Genomic DNA, 17,050 nt, shown 5'->3' with positions numbered 1-17,050 from the left:
CTGTAATGGAGAAACTAGGGATCTTTGAGGTACAAGCTGCAAGAATCTCACTAGAGATGGCAGATAATTCAAGGAAACAGGCTTATGGACTTGTAGAGGATGTCTTAGTGAAGGTTGAAGGCTTTTACATCCCTGCTGATTTCATAATCCTAGACATTGGGAAGGAAGATGATGAATCCATCATTCTTGGAAGACCCTTCCTAGCCACAGCAAGAGCTGTGATTGATGTGGACAGAGGAGAGTTAGTCCTTCAATTGAATAAGGACTACCTTGTGTTTAAGGCTCAAGGATCTTCTTCTGTAATCATGGAGAGGAAGCATGAGAAGCTTCTCTCAATACAGAGTCAAACAGAGCCCCCACACTCAACTTTTAAGTTTGGTGTTGGGAGGCCACCATTAAGTTCTGAGTCTCTGTGAAGCTCTCTAAGAGCTCACTGTTAAGCTATTGACATTAAAGAAGCGCTTGTTGGGAGGCAACCCAATGTTATTTAATTATATTTATTTATTTTCCATTGTTATTTTATGTTTTCTTTAGGTTGATGATCATGTGAAGTCATAAAAACAACTACAAAATTAAAGCAAAATGAAAAACAGCATCAAAAACAGCACACCCTGGAGGACAGGCTTACTGGTGTTTAAACGCCAGTAGGGATAGCAGAATGGGCGTTTAACGCCCAGCCTGGCAGCATTCTGGGCGTTAAACGCCAGAATGGGTAGCACTCTGGGCGTTTAACGCCAGAAAAGGCTGTCTGGCATCTGGCTGGCTTTAAACGCCAGAAATGGGCAGCAGACTGGCGTTTAACGCTAGGAATGGTAGCAGAGCTGGCGTTTAACGCCAGAAAAGGTAGCAGAGCTGGCGTTTAATGCCAGGAAAGGTAGCAGAGCTGGTGTGTAATGCCAGAAATGGCACACAAGGTGTTTGAATGCCAGAATGGTGCAGGGAGCAGAATTCCTTGACACCTCAGGATCTGTAGACCCCACAGGATTCCCACCTACCCCACCTCTTCTTCTCTCCTCTTTACACCTTTCCATAACACTCTTCCCCAAATACCCTTGACCAATCCCATCAATAACTCTTCCCCAAATATCCTTCACCTATCAAATCTTACCCTCTTCTCCATAATCTCTTCATCACTCACATCCATCCATCACAAAACCCCACCTACCTCACCATTCAAATTCAAACCATTTTCCTCCCAAACCCACCCCTTAATGACCGAATTCCCTTTCTCCCTTACCTTATAAATACCCCTCCTCACTACCTTCAATTTCACACATCATACACACTACTACCCCCTTTGGCCGAAACCACCACTACCCTCCATCTCCTCCATTTCTTATTCTACTCCTTTATTTCTTCCTTTGCTCGGGAATGAGCAAACCTTTTAAGTTTGGTGTGGAAAAAGCTAAGCTTTTTGTTTTTCCATAGCCATCAATGGCACCTAAGGCTGGAGAAACCTCTAGAAAGAGGAAAGGGAACGCAATAGCTTCCACCTCCAAGTCATGGGAGATGGAGAGATTCATCTCAAAGGTCCATCAAGACCACTTCTATGAAGTTGTGGCCAAGAAAAAGGTGATTCCCGAGGTCCCCTTCAAGCTCAAAAAGAGTGAATATCCAAAGATCCGACATGAGATTCAAAGAAGAGGTTGGAAAACTCTCACCAACCCCATTCAACAAGTCAGAATCTTAATGGTTCAAGAGTTCTATACTAATGCATGGATCACTAAGAACCATGATCGAAGTGCGAACCCGAACCCAAAGAATTGGTTCACAATGGTTCGGGGGAATTACTTGGATTTCAGTCCGGAAAATGTGAGGTTGGCATTCAACTTGCCAATGATGCAAGGAGATCCTTACCCTTTCACTAGAAGGGTCAACTTTGATTAAAGGTTGGACTAAATCCTCATGGACATCTGTGTAGAAGGAGCTCAATGGAAGAGAGACTCAAGAGGCACGCCGGTTCAACTAAGAAGGCATGACCTCAAGCCTGTGGCTAGGGGATGGTTAGAGTTCATCCAACGCTCTATCATTCCTACTAGCAACCGGTCTGAAGTTATAATAGATCGGGTTATCATGATCCATAGCATCATGAATGGAGAGGAAGTAGAAGTTCATGAGATCATATCCCTAGAACTCTACAAGGTGGCGGACAAGCCCTCCACTTTGGCAAGGTTAGCCTTCCCTCATCTCATTTGTACCCTATGCAATTCAGCTGGAATTGTCGTAGAGGAAGACATCCTCATTGAAGGAGACAAGCCCATCACTAAGAAGAAGATGTAGCAAACAAGAGAGCCCACTCATGGACCTCAACAAGAGCATGAGGAAATTCCTCATCAAGAAATCCCTGAGATACCTCAAGGGATGCACTTTCCTCCACAAAACTATTGGGAGCAAATCAACACCTCCTTAGGAGAATTGAGTCCCAACATAGGGCAACTAAGGATGGAGCACCAAAAGCATTCCATCATCCTCCATGAAATTAGAGAAGACCAAAGAGCCATGAGGGAGGAACAACAAAGGCAAGGAAGAGACATAGAGGAGCTCAAGCACTCCATAAGATCTTCAAGAGGAAGAACTAGCCGCCATCACTAAGGTGGACCTGTTCTTTAATTTCCTTGTTTTTATTTTTCTATTTTTTCGAATTCTATGCTTTATGTTTTGTCTATGTTTTTGTCTTTATTACACGATCATTAGTGTCCAGTGTCTATGTCTTAAAGCTATTAATGTCCTATGAATCCATCACCTTTCTTAAATGAAAAATGCTTTTATTTGCAAAAGAACAAGAAGTACATGAATTTTGAATTTTATCTTGAAATTAGTTTAATTATTTTGATGTGGTGGCAATACCTTTTGTTTTCTGAATGAATTCTTGAACAGTACATATTTTTTAATTTGTTGTTTATGAATGTTAAAATTGTTGGCTCTTGAAAAAATAATGAAAAAAGAGAAATGTTATTGATAATCTGAAAAATCATAAAATTGATTCTTGAAGCAAGAAAAAGTAGTGAACACAAAAGCTTGCAGAAAAAAAAGTGGCAAAAAAAAGAGAAAAAGAAAGAAAAAGAAAAAGTAAGCAAAAAAAGCCAATAACCCTTTAAACCAAAAGGCAAGGGTAAAAAGGATCCAAGGCTTTGAGCATTAATGGATAGGAGGGCTCAAAGGAATAAAATCCTGGCCTAAGCGGCTAAATCATGCTGTCCCTAACTATGTGCTTGTGGCGTGAAGGTGTCAAGTGAAAAGCTTGAGACTGAGCAGTTAAAGTCGTGGTCCAAAGTAAAAAGAGTGTGCTTAAGAGCTCTGGGCACCTCTAACTGGGGACTCTAGCAAAGCTAAGTCACAATCTGAAAAGGTTCACCCAGTTATATGTCTGTGACATTTATGTATCCGGTGGTAATACTGGAAAATAAAATTCTTAGGGTTACGGCCAAGACTCATAAAGTAGCTGTGTTCAAGAATCAACATACTAAACTAAGAGAATCAATAACACTATCTGAATTCTAAGTTCCTATAGATGCCAATCATTCTAAACTTCAAAGGATAAAGTGAGATGCCAAAACTGTTCAGAAGCAAAAAGGCTACTAGCCTAGCTCAACTAATTGGAACTAAGTTCATTGATAAGTTTGGAAATTATTGTATATTCTCTTCTTTTTATCCTATTTTGTTTTTAGTTGCTTGGGGACAAGCAACAATTTAAGTTTGGTGTTGTGATGAGCGGATAATTTATACCCTTTTTGGCATTGTTTTTACTTAGTTTTTAGTATGTTTTAGTTAATTTTTATTATATTTTCATTAGTTTTTATGCAAAAACCACATTTCTGGACTTTACTATGAGTTTATGTGTTTTTCTATGATTTCAGGTATTTTCTGGCTGAAATTGTAGGACCTGAGCAAAAATCTGATTTAGAGGTTGAAAAAAGACTGCAAATGCTGTTGGATTCTGACCCTCCTGCACTCGAAGTAGATTTTCTGGAGCTACAGAATCCCAATTGGTGCGCTCTCAATTGTGTTGGAAAGTAGACATCCTGAGCTTTCCAGAAATATATAATATTCTATACTTTTTCTGAGATTTGATGGCCCAAACTGGCGTTCAAAGCCAACCTAAAACTTCCTGGCGTAAAACGCCCAAACTGGCACCCAAGCTGGCGTTTAACTCCAAGAACAGCCTATGCACGAAAAAGCTTCAATGCTCAGCCCAAGCACACACCAAGTGGGCCCCGAAAGTGGATTTCTACACTATCTGCACTTAGTTACTCATTTTCTGTAAACCTAACTTACTAGTTTAGTATAAATAGCACTTTTTACCATTGTATTCATATCTCTGGACGTTTAGTCCTTAGACCTTTAGCATGGAGGCTGGCCTCACGGCCACGCCTAGACCTTTTTCACTTATGTATTTTCTACGGTGGAGTTTCTACACCCCATAGATTAAGGTGTGGAGCTCTGCTATTCTTCATGAATTAATGCATTTACTATTGTTTTTCTTTCAATTCACGCCTACTTCTTCTCCAAAATATACTCTCGTACTTAATTCATTTAAGTCAGAATGAAGGGGTGACCCGTGACAATCACCCAATCTTCGTTACTCGCTTAGCCAAGATCTACGTGCCTGACAACCACAAAGCAGTCTACATGATGTTCAACGTAGTCATTAGACGACAGCCGGAGTATATTCTTTTGGATATCTAATACACGGATCGAGTCCATGAGATTAGTATCTTCGTGGTATAGGCTAGAATCATTGGCAGCATTCCAGGGATCCGGAAAGTCTAAACCTTGTCTGTGGTATTCCGAGTAGGATCCGGGAAGGGATGACTGTGACGAACTTCAAACCTGCGAATGTTGGGCGCAGTGATAGTGTGCAAAAGGATCAATGGATTCTATTCCGACGCTAACGGGAATCGACAGATGATTAGCCATATGGTAGCTGTGCCTGTTATTTTTCATCCGAGACGAGAAATCTGACAGTTAATTAGCCGTGCAGAAACCGTAGAGGACCATTTTCACTGAGAGGATCTTACAGCTTGCCATGGAAGGGAGCACGCATGATTAGAAGAATGCATTAGGAAAGCAAAGGTTCAGAAGCAACAAAGCATCTCCAGACGCTTATCTGAAATTCCCACCAATGAATCACATAAGTATCTTTATCTTATTTTATGTTTTATTTACCCTTTAATTATCAAAACCACATAACCATTTGAATCCGCCTGACTGAGATTTACAAGATGACCATAGCTTGCTTCAAGCCGACAATCTCCATGGGATCGACCCTTACTCACGTAAAGTATTACTTGGACGACCTAGTGCACTTGCTGGTTAGTTGTGTGGAGTTGTGAAAAGTGTGAATCACGATTTCCCACACCAGCAAGCAAGGTGGATGTACTGCACTTTGCTTCGAGGAGCCGCTATAGCGCGGAAGGCGGAATCTTCCTTGGCAGGAACGCGGTCTCTGGAAATGAAGCTTGAATCTTCTGTCAAGGCCAATACCAAGTACAGAGATGAAGTGAAGTTGCTTCGTGAACAACTTGCTGCTGCCGAGTAGAGGGCCACGACAGCCGAGGATAAGGTCAAGGCTGCTGAGGAGGAAGTCAAAACTGCTAAAGAGACGATTAAGATCACTGACGCCTCCGTGGCGCGTCTTACTAAGCGAGAGCTCACCCTGGAAAGTCAACTTAACACTGCTCAGGGTCGGGTCGTTGCGCTGGAGAAGGAGCACGATGAGGCCTCTCTTCGGCCAAGGCGGCCCAAGGTAAAGCTGCTGAATTTAAGAAGAAGTACAAAGACACCGTGAAGAAGGGTAAGAATGCTATCTTGATGACCGAGGAGGCCCTCAAGGCCCAAGTAAAGCTGCTGGCCCCCGATTTTGATACCTCAGCAGTTGGCATCTTCTGATAAACCCCAATTTTGTGGTTTATCTTGTACTTATTTCAGGAGATTTTATCAACTTTTCTCACATTTATTCAATGAAATAGCATGGTTTTGTAATCTTCCCTAAATTTGTGCTTAAGTGTAAAAACATGCTTTTTAGGCCCTTAAATTGGTGATTTTAATTCACTTTAATTCCATTCGATGCCTTGATGTGTTTGTTGAGTGATTTCAGGTTCATAAGGCAAGTATGGGATGGAAGAAATGAAGAGAAAAGCATAAAAATTGGAGAATGCATGAGGAAACAAGGATTTGGAGTACATCAACCCACGCGCACGCGCAGAAGACGCGCACGCGTGGAAGTGAAGTTGCATGGCGACGCGTACGCGTGGATAGAAAAATTGCCAAGCGATGCGCACAAGTGACCCACGCATACGCGTCGATGCTCGCACGTGGCTCACTTAAAGGCAAAATGCTGGGGGCAATTTCTGAGCTGCCCAGGCCCAAATCAAACTTGTTTCTGAGGGTATTTGATGCAGAATTGAAGATTGAGCAAAGGGGGAGCACTTAGTTGTAGAATAGCATCATGTAGTTTAGTTTCTAGAGAGAGAAGCTCCCTCTTCTCTCTAGAATTATGGTTCTTAGGCTTATTTCCATCTTAGATCTAGGTTTTGATTATTGTTCTCATCTTGTTTTCTTTACAATTTCATGCTTCTACACTTTGATTCTCTTAGTTCTTATGTTAATTTCACTTTTATGTCTCTTTCATGTTTATGAATGCTCATGTTGGATATGGATCTCTTTTAATGAAATTTGGTGTTGATGTTCTTTTATTGATGATTTGAGTTGTTGATTTACTTTCCTTGCAATTGGTAGTTGGTAGATTTATATTTCTTGCACTTTTACTATGCTTTCCTTTTATGCCTTCTAAGTGTTTGACAAAATGCTTGGTTGGATGTTAGAGTAGATTTTGAGCATTCTTGGCTTGGAAAGAGTAATTAGGTAATCTTGAGTCATGAATACCCAACTCATATTGGCAATCTAGAGTTGTTGTTTAATATTATTTCCATTGACTCTAATCTCTTGCTAATTCAATTAGTGAGTTGATTAGGATTTTTAGATTGAGATTAACTAGTCTTGTTTGACTTTCTCTTATGGAAGATAACTTACATCTTCTTCCAATATTGGAGATGACGAAATAAGATAAATTTTTGTTAATTATTGTTATTAGTGACTAGGATAGAAAGCCTATGATCTCAATCCTTGCCATGAATGTCTCTCTTTATTAATTGCTTTCCTTAATTGCTTGATTTACTCTTCTTGTCATTTAAATTCTTGCCCATTTAATTTCTTGCCCTCTTATCAATCAACCCCTTGTCCCTTCATAGCCAATAATTGACCACTTCATTGCAATTCCTTGTGAGACGACTCGGGGTTTAAATACTTTGGTTAATTCTTATTGGGGTTTGTACATGTGACAAAACTCAAAATTTTGATGTGAGAATTGTTTGTTAGTTTAGAGCTATGCTTACAACAAAGTTCTATTTCTATAAGAGAAATTCTAGACCAACATGACAAATTCTTCATTATCAAAATGGCGCCGTTGCCGGAAAATTGCAATGGTGTTATGTTATTGGCTATTGTATATATTGTGAATGGCTTGATTTTTGGTTTGTTTGTTAAGTTTTGCTAGTTTTAGTATTTTCTTCTCTTTGTTTCTTATTAATACTTGTTTTTATTTTCTCTTTAACTATGAATTCTCATCCTTTTGGCTATGAATGTGGTTCTAACTATGTTGTAGGAGATGGAAGCTACAATGAGGATATGCATCAAGGAAAGAACAACCAAAGATGGGAGGAACCGCAAGCTTATGGACAACCTTCATGGCAACAACCTCCACCAATGTACTATGCTCAAGAGCCATACCAAGATGTATACCAATCTAATGTGTGTGATGATCCTAATTGTGGTTGTCAACCACAATCATCATATGCATATAATCCCACTCCTTAATATAGCCCTCCACCATACTCACAAGCCTCATACCACCATTCACTTCCATATGACTCCAACCCATATCCACTATACCAACCACCATATAAACCATATCTAAAGTCACCACCATTCCAATACCAATACTCCCATAGACCACAAAATCTATACACACCACCTCAAGAATTTCACCAATATGAACCACCTTCCAACTACAATGCCCTTCCCTCAAACAATGAATCCTCTCTTCCACCACCACCTCCCAATGAAGCCATCATGCTAGAACTGAAAGATCTTGAATCTCATATCTTAAGGCAAAACACAAGGAGGATAAAAAAAAGTTTGAGGAGTTAAGAGCCAAGACGAATATCATGGTAGAAGCCATTGGCAACATAGTCTCATCCTGCCTAAGCTTGCGCGATCAAAGCACTCCCATTATTGAATGTGGAGAAGCAACCAAAGAGCTTAGTAAGGGAGTGGAATTGGAGCTTCAAGATGGAGAAGAAGAGTTAAAGCGAGAAGTGCAACAAGAAGAGAAGGTAGAGATGATTGAACCAAAGGAAGTAGTGGTTGGAACCTTAGGATATGTTGAGTACATATAGAAATCACAAATTAAAAAGCCTTCTTCCATGGAATTTGAAGTTGATGTTGAGGAAGAGAGTGCATGACGAGCGAATTCCTTGTGATGGTATAGAATTTCCTCAAATAAATGAAATCTCGTTGTAAGTATAGTTCTACACCAACAAACAATCCTCCCAATCAAAAAATTTGGTTGTCACAAATACAAATCCCAAATGAATTTATAACCGAAGTATTTAGACTCTGGGTCGTCTCACAAGGAATTGCAATGAAGTGTTTAATTATTGGCTCTGAAGATGTGGGGGGTTTGATTTGGTAATTAGCAAGAAAATATATGGCAAGGAAAGTAAATGAACAATTAACTAATAAAAGAAATGAAAAGTACTCTTGGCTAGACATAGGTAATTGAGATCACCATCTTTGTCAACAAACCATATATTGACAAATATGAGAGGCCAACATATTAAGTCTACTTCCAAAAGCCTTAAGTACGTAATATCTACTCCTAGGCTTGAAGTACGTCAAATATGCCTGATCACATCAACCCATAAGTCCTAACCTATCTACTAATTAGATTAGTAGTGGGTTGGTGTCAATGGATATCAAATTGATCACCAAGGGTTCTCAAATCACCAAATCAATGAGACCCAATGACTCAAGGTCACTCAATTCCCTTAGCCTAGGCCAAGAGTAAAGAAAACTACTCAAAAACTAGTGGAAGTATTTTATCAAACACCTAGTGTACAAGGAAAGTAAACATCATAAAATGCAAGAATTAAAGGAAACTCATGACTACCACAAATATGAAATCAACAATAGCAATTAAGATGAACATAAAAAGGACATAGAAACATAAAATTGCATTAAAAGAAATCAAGATCCAACAATTGTTCATAAACATAAAAGAGAGTAAAACAAGAAATTAACAAGAGAAACTAAGAAGATTAAGACAATAGAACACTAAAATATAAAGAGAATTGAAATCAAAACAAGAATTGAAAGACAAATTTGAGAGAGATTAACCTAATTTTTACCTTAATTACTATCCTAAATCTAGAGAGAAGAGAGAGCTTCTCTCTCTAGAATTCTAACCTAAAACATGATTAAAACTAAACTATGAATACTTAGTTCATTCCCCCTTCAATCCTTGGGTTCAATATCATTAGAAATGAGTTTGATTGGGCCCAAAATGAGCTAGAAATCGCCCCCAACGAGTTGCCCAAAATGGACCCACGCTATTCCATCAGCGCGTGCACATCATGTGCGCGTACGCCCCCTTATACGTCAGAAAATTATGGCAAATTTTATATCATTTCGAAGCCCCGGATGTTGGCTTTCCAATGTAACTAGAACCGCCTCATTTGAACCTCTGTAGCTCAAGTTATGATTGATTGAGTGCGAAAAGGTCAGGCTTGACAGCTTTACAGTTCCTTCATTTCTTCATGAGTTCTCCCACTTTGCATGCTTTTCCTTCACTCCTTTAATTCAATCTTTGCCTTCTAAACCTGAAATCGCTTAACAAACATATCAAGGCATTGAATGGAATTAAAGTGGATTAAATTTAGCTATTTTAAAGCCTAAAAAGCATGTTTTCACATTTAAGCACAAATCAAGGGAGAATTGCAAAACCTTGCTATTTCATTGAATAAATGTGGGAAAAGGTGATAAAATCCCCCAAATTAAGCACAAGATAAACCACAAAATTGAGGTTTATCAAATCTCTCCACACTTAAACTAAGCATGTCCTCATGCTATGAATAAAGAAGGACAAGAAAAAGGGGTATGAACATTTATTCAATGCAAATAAACTATATGCACCTATCTATATGAATGCAACTAAATGCAAAATAATTCTACCTACATGGTGAAAAGCAAATCAATCTCCAAGAACACATATGCACATGTAGGGCTAAGTAGTATGATGACTCATAATTCCTACCAATTCAAATATCAAAATGAAGTACAAGTAGACTTGCAAGAAGAAAAGCTCATGAAAGCCGGGAACAAGGAATTGAGTATCGAACCCTCACCGGAAGTGTATCCACTCTAGTTGCTCAAGTGTATAGGGTCGATCACTCAATTCTCTTCTAATCATGCTTTCCAAGATTTGTTTTTCATCTAACAATCAACAATTATTCAATGCATACATACATTCATCATGAGGACTTATTCATAGGTTGTAATGGGGCTAGGGTAGTAAAGGTAGGGATGTATATGGTTAAGTGAGTTTGAAATTTGCATCTTTGATTAGCCTAAGATCTCACCAAACACATACAACAACCTATACAATTCTAATACACAAACTAGCTACCCATGATTCCCACTTTTTCACATACTCATGCATTCTCTTTAATTAACATTCCATATGCATTGATTTTTATTGAACTTTACTTTGGGGCATTTTTGTCCCCTTTTTATTTCTTTTTCTCTTTTTTCTTTTTCTATATTTTTTTCTTTTATATATATATATATATATATATATATATATGTGTGTGTTCTTTTTCTTTTTCTTTATCATTTTTTTTCTAAAGTATATACAAATGTATCAATGCATATGGTTTTACATATAGTTCGTGAATATGTACCCAATTCCCAATATTTTTAACAAAAAAATTACACTTTTACCTCAACTAATGTCCCAAGTTTTCCATATCCAAATGATACACACCCTCACTAGCCTAAGCTAATCAAAGATCCAAATTAAGGATATTTATTGTTTTTCACTTAGGGGTAGTGATGTGCTAATATTAAAAACAAGTGGGATTAAATAGGCTCAAAATTGGCTAATAATAGTTGATGAAAGGTAGGCCATTTGGGTAAGTGAGCTATATGAAATGATGGCCTCAATCATACAAATGCATATATACAAAGAATAATGGACATAAAGAATCAAACAAATCAAAGATTATAATCATAGAGAGAGAATAATACACACAAGAATGGAAATAAGTGGTTATAAGATGTAACCACACAATTGGGCTCAAAACTCACATGCTTGTGTTCTTAGCTCAAAAACCATGTTCCAAAATAAATTCTTCAAGCAAGTTCAAAATTTTTTTTTTCAAATTGGTAGGGTGCCCTAAAAACAGTTTTCTTTGAAAAGAAATCATCACCCTAACCAAGTAGTCCTAAAATAAAAAGAAGTAATAAAATATATACAAATTCTAACTAACATGCAACCTATCATGCAATGCAACAACTAGCCAACAAAGATAAAAATTGAAAAATTGGTGTTGAAAGGGAAATTGTTACCCATGGAGATCGGTCGGACGACCTCCCCACACTTAGAAATTTACACCGTCCTCGGTGCATGCAAAGAAGAGCAAGGTGGACGAGTAGCTACAATTGATGAGCTCCTTCAAAAGGTTGTGCGGGTGAACTTGTTTGTTGCCACATTTAGAAGCTTTTCCTTTCCCTCTTTCGGTGGCCAACCTAAAAGGAAAGAAAGAGAAAGAAAATTAAGCCTACAACAAAGATATCAAAGCAAATAGAACATAGGCGAGGGCTAATGCCAAATAAGAGTAAGGTTCTCACTACATGGTAGCTACAACATGTGAGTGAGAAAACAATATAAGCTAAGGCATATTAACTAACACTTGATGCAAGAGTAAAGTCAAAGCATGGGTACATGACATGAAGAGCATGTTGCATCAAGCTTAATCAATAATTGATACAAACAAGATTAGTGATAAGCATTAGAGCATTTGGTCCCATCCTAACTCAATAATGATGAGGCGTAAAAACAAAGAATAATGAGTTAGGAAGGACTAAAGCACTAATCTTGTTGTGTAAAGCGAATATTACAATTAATGCAACAAGTCACAGAGCACCAATACTGACCAAGAAAGTCTCAACAATTGAGTAAGAGAATTCAACACCATTATTCAAATAAGAAGCTAAAAAAATAAGAAGGTAAAAACAAGCTATAAAAACAAAATGAAAATGCAAAGAATAAAAGTATGTGAATGAAATGGACAAAAGAAAATGAAAGATGAGAAAAAAAACTTTTTTTGCGACGTAGACGCGTCATGCACGCTTATGCGCCGATGCGCAGTGTGGCCGAAGGGCACGTATGCGCCAGGTGCGCACACGCGCAGGTTAGGTTGGGTGCAGGGCACAATGTCAGCTCAGGATTGGCCCAACTCTCTGAAAAATGTACCAGGAGGGCAGATAGCACAATCGACGCGCGCGCGCGCACAGCGTGCGTGCGCGTGTATTGCGCAATTAGAGTCAACGGCGCGTACGCACCAGGTGCGCATACGCGCGGGTTGGTTTGTGCCTTAGGCCCAATGTTCATACAGTGCAGGCCTAACTCTCGGGTTTTTGGCTGGGGATGGAATTTTTCAATCCACGCGTACGTGCACATGGCGCGTGTGCGTGGAGGGGTGAAAATGCTTAATGCACGCGTACGCGTGCAGTGCGCGTACGCGTGGATGGTGCTCTATTTTTTAAAATTTTTCCAAGTTCTTGCACCAAACCAAGCCTTCCGAACCTCCGAACAGCTACCAAAACACCCTAGAACCTTATTTAACCTACTAAACTACCAATTATACTCAACAAACTCAACAAAACATGAAATTAAACTAATTACCAATATGTACAAAAGGGAAAAATGAAAAGAATTTACCATGGTGGGGTGTCTCCCACCTAGCACTTTTGTTTATTGTCCTTAAGTTGGACTTATGGGGATCTCCTCTTAAGGTGGCTTGTGCTTGAAGCTATCCTTGAACATCCACCAATGCTTGAATCTCCAATAAGCTTTAGTCTTCAAAGATGATAACTCCAAGCCTTGATGGAGTTCCACACAAGCCATGGGCTCCCAAATTTGATTCTCCTTGTGCGATCCGGGATCCCACACTTTGTTTTGACACCCATCTTCAAATTGATCATCATGATTCCAATTGGGTGGCATGACCTTAGAATTCTTAATTAAGCATCCAAACATTCTCCTAGACCCACACAATTTAGCTCCACACCAAATATTACCATTCAACTTTGAGCATGCAACTATCATGAACTTAGAATGGTGTTTCCAACCACTACACAACTCTCTTATACTCTTAACTCCACAAAGAGCTATAAGTTGACCATAATTTTCAATCAAACCATATTCAAGTGAGAAAGTGAAGCTTAGGGATAAGAATTTTACCCACTTGAATGTTGTATTGGATGATGGTGACTTAGGAAGGGAGACCTCCCCACACTTAGCCAATGTGAGATCCATTCCCTTGTGCTCTTCCCTTGTAACTTCCACCTCTTTGCAAGCTTCTTTATGTTCAATTCCTTGCTCACCAACTTCTTCTATACACCCTTCATTGCTCAAACCATGTGTCAGAGGTTGTGTACGGTCCTCCTTGTTATCAATTTCATAGCACAATGAAGGAGATTCATCAATTCCAAAAGACTCATTAGTTGGTGTGAAATTATCTTCAATGATGGAGCTTGCTTCTTGCTCAACCTCCTCCTCTTGGTGGCTTCCTTCTAATTCAATCTCTTCTTCATTGCTTATCAAGGGTATGGGAGGTGAGGTATCTTCTTCTTCACTCTCTATGTCAAGCCCAATGGGAGAGGATTCAATTGTACATAAGAATTCCTCAATGATTGAATCCATCTCTTGGTCAACCTCTTCAAATTTTTTCACCATGATATGCCTTGGAGGTTGTATACCCTCCTCAACATCAATGTCAAGCTTCTTGGAAGAGGGCTTTATGATTCTACATTCCTATGGACTTCCAACATCTCCTAGGTCTTCAACCACTCCTTCCGGCTCAATTGTCTTAACTTCCTCCCCTTGTGGCAATTCTTGCTTCAACTCCTCTTCTTCACCTTGAAGTTCTAAACTCACTCCCTCACTATTCTCCTTAATTGCTTCTCTACATTCGTCAATGGGAGTGCCTTGGTTGCTTAGGCTTAGTTGGGAAGAGGCCATATTGCTAACGGCTTCCACTAGGATAGCCATCTTGGCTTCTAGCTCCTTAAACTCCTTTTCCATCCCCTCTTGTTGCCTTTGGAATTGAGAGTTAAGATCTCCTAGTTCTAGTATGAGGGCTTTATTGGGGGGCGGTGGTGGAAGAGAGGGTTCATTGTTTGAGGGAAAGGCATTGTAGTTGGAAGGTGTCTCATATTGGTAAGGGTATGGAGATGGTGTATATGGAGGTGGTTCTTGAAAGTAGTTGTGTTGAAATTGTGGTGGTTCTGTGTATGGTTCATATGGCTCATAAGGTGGTTGGTATGGTGGATAAGGATTAGGATCATATGGGGGTGTTTGGTGGTATGGGGCTGATGCGACTCCAAGGGCGTATTGGTAAAGATTTTTCTCAATAAAATTGCGTTGCAAGTATAGCTCTACCAACAATAATCCTTGGGTATCAAATATAGAAGAGGGATTTGGTTGTCACAAGTTCAACCGCAATAGAAATAACCAAAGTATTCAAACCTCGGGTCGTCTCACAAGGAATGGGCAAACATGTGCTTCAACATTGGTTAGAAATCCGTGGTTGTGAGTTATGAGCAAGAAAATAAATGGGAATCTTAACAAGCAAGTAATCTTAAATTGCAAGAAACTAATTCAATTAACTAAGCAAAACATGAGCAATTCCAATGAACAAGTAACATCCCGCATAATTCTATTCTAAACCAAACAAGTAACTATAACTAAGACAAGTAATTGATAATTTTGGTTTTCAAATATGAATATAAAAGCAACTCTTGGCTAGGCATGGGAATTGGGGTCACCATCCTTGTCTAATAACCATATCTTGACAATTATGAGGAACCAAACTCATTAAGTCTACTTCTATACTTGAAGCCCATCAAATGGTTTGGTCAACATCAACCCATAAGTTCTAACCTCACTATTAATTAACTTAATAGAAGGTTAGCGTCAATAGTTATCAAATTGACCACTAAGGGCTCCCAAATCATCAAATCCATTAGACCCAATGACTCAAGTTTACCCAATTCCCTTGGCCTAGGCCAAGAGTGAAGAGAACTACTCCATAATCGAAGTAAACATTTCATCAAACACATGGTAAGCATTAACAAAAGACATGTTCAAAATAGCAATTAAATTGAAATCAACAAGTACCCACTAGCAATTATCAACATACAATCATCCAAACAACACAATTAAACATAGAAATCATCAATGTAACATCAACAAGTCAAGATTCATAACATTCATGAAATGGGTGTAAAATGACAATTGACAAGAATTCATAAAACTATCACAAGATCTAAGTAAAATTATATTAAGGAATTCAAATTGAACAATTAAAACTAGTAATTAACAAGATCCAATTCACAATTCAACAAGGAAAGATCAAATTAAAACTAGATCTAGAGAGGAACAAGGGTTTCTCTCTCTAGAAGAACAAAGAACCAAAAACTAGCTAAAATTGTGTCTTAGTGTAAAATGATTGATCCCCCCTTTCCCCTAGCATCCTTGCGTGTTTTCCATGTAGAAACAGCTTGAAATTGGGCCTGATGAGCCTCAGAAATCGCCAGCCATGATTTCCTTTAATGAGGTCACGTGCAGCTTCCCACGTGTGCGCGCCATGCATGCGTGCGCGCCGATTGCTTTCGTGATCCACGCGTGCACGCCAAGTGCGCGTGCACGTCGAGAGGAATCTTCTGATCCGTGCGAATGCATTCATCCTTGCGCGCCGCTTCCAGCCAACCTCATCCACGCGTGCGTGTGGAGTGCGCAGGCGCGCCAATGCAACTTTTTCCAAAATTTCAATTCTTCATGTTCCTCCCTTTTGTACATGCTTTCTTCCTCTCTTCTAGGCCATTCCTACCCTATAATTCCTGAAATCACTCAACAAATACATCACGGCATCAAATGGCAATAGAAGAGGATTAAAATATGGCAATTTTAAGGCAAAATAAGCATGTTTTTCATCATGGAGCAATATTAGCAAGTGAACACAAAACCATGCATTTCTTGTGAATAAGTGTGAGAAATATTGACAAAACCTTCCAGATTCTACACAATATAAACCACAAAATTGGGGTTTATCAAATCTCTCCACACTTAAACCAAGCATGTCCTCATGCTTAAAATAAAAAGACCAAAGATCATGGTGAGAAAGGGTTTATGAAATGCAAACTACCTAAGTGTATGCATGCAACTAATGTAAAATCATCTACCTACTTGGTCAAGAGTAAATCTATCCTCCAAGAATACATGTGAGCATATAGGGTAAAAATAGTATGTAATTCATGAATCCTACCAAATTGAACATCACTAAGGAGTGCATATAACTTGCTAAGTAAACGCTTGTGAAAGCCGGGAACAAAGAATTGAGCATCGAACTCTCACCGAAAGTGTATCCGCTCTATTCGCTCAAGTGTATAGGGATCGTCACTCAATCTTCTCCTAATCATGCTTTCCAAGATTTGTCTTTCATCTAATAAGCAACAATTACTTATTGCATGCTTACAAGTATCATGAGGTCTTATTCATGGGTTGTAACGGGGCTAGGGTGAAGGTAAGGATGTATATGGCCAAGTGAGCTTAAAATTTGAGTCCTTGATTAACCTAGGATCCCACTAGACACATATAATAACCTATACAACTATAATACATTACCTAGCTACCCTTGAGTTTCACTTT

This window comes from Arachis ipaensis, chromosome B2 (genome assembly GCF_059453495.1).
Source record: "Arachis ipaensis isolate K30076 ecotype BB chromosome B2, ASM5945349v1, whole genome shotgun sequence".
In the NCBI taxonomy this organism is placed as follows: Eukaryota; Viridiplantae; Streptophyta; class Magnoliopsida; order Fabales; family Fabaceae; genus Arachis; species Arachis ipaensis.
Note: the sequence above shows the minus strand (reverse complement) of the source record.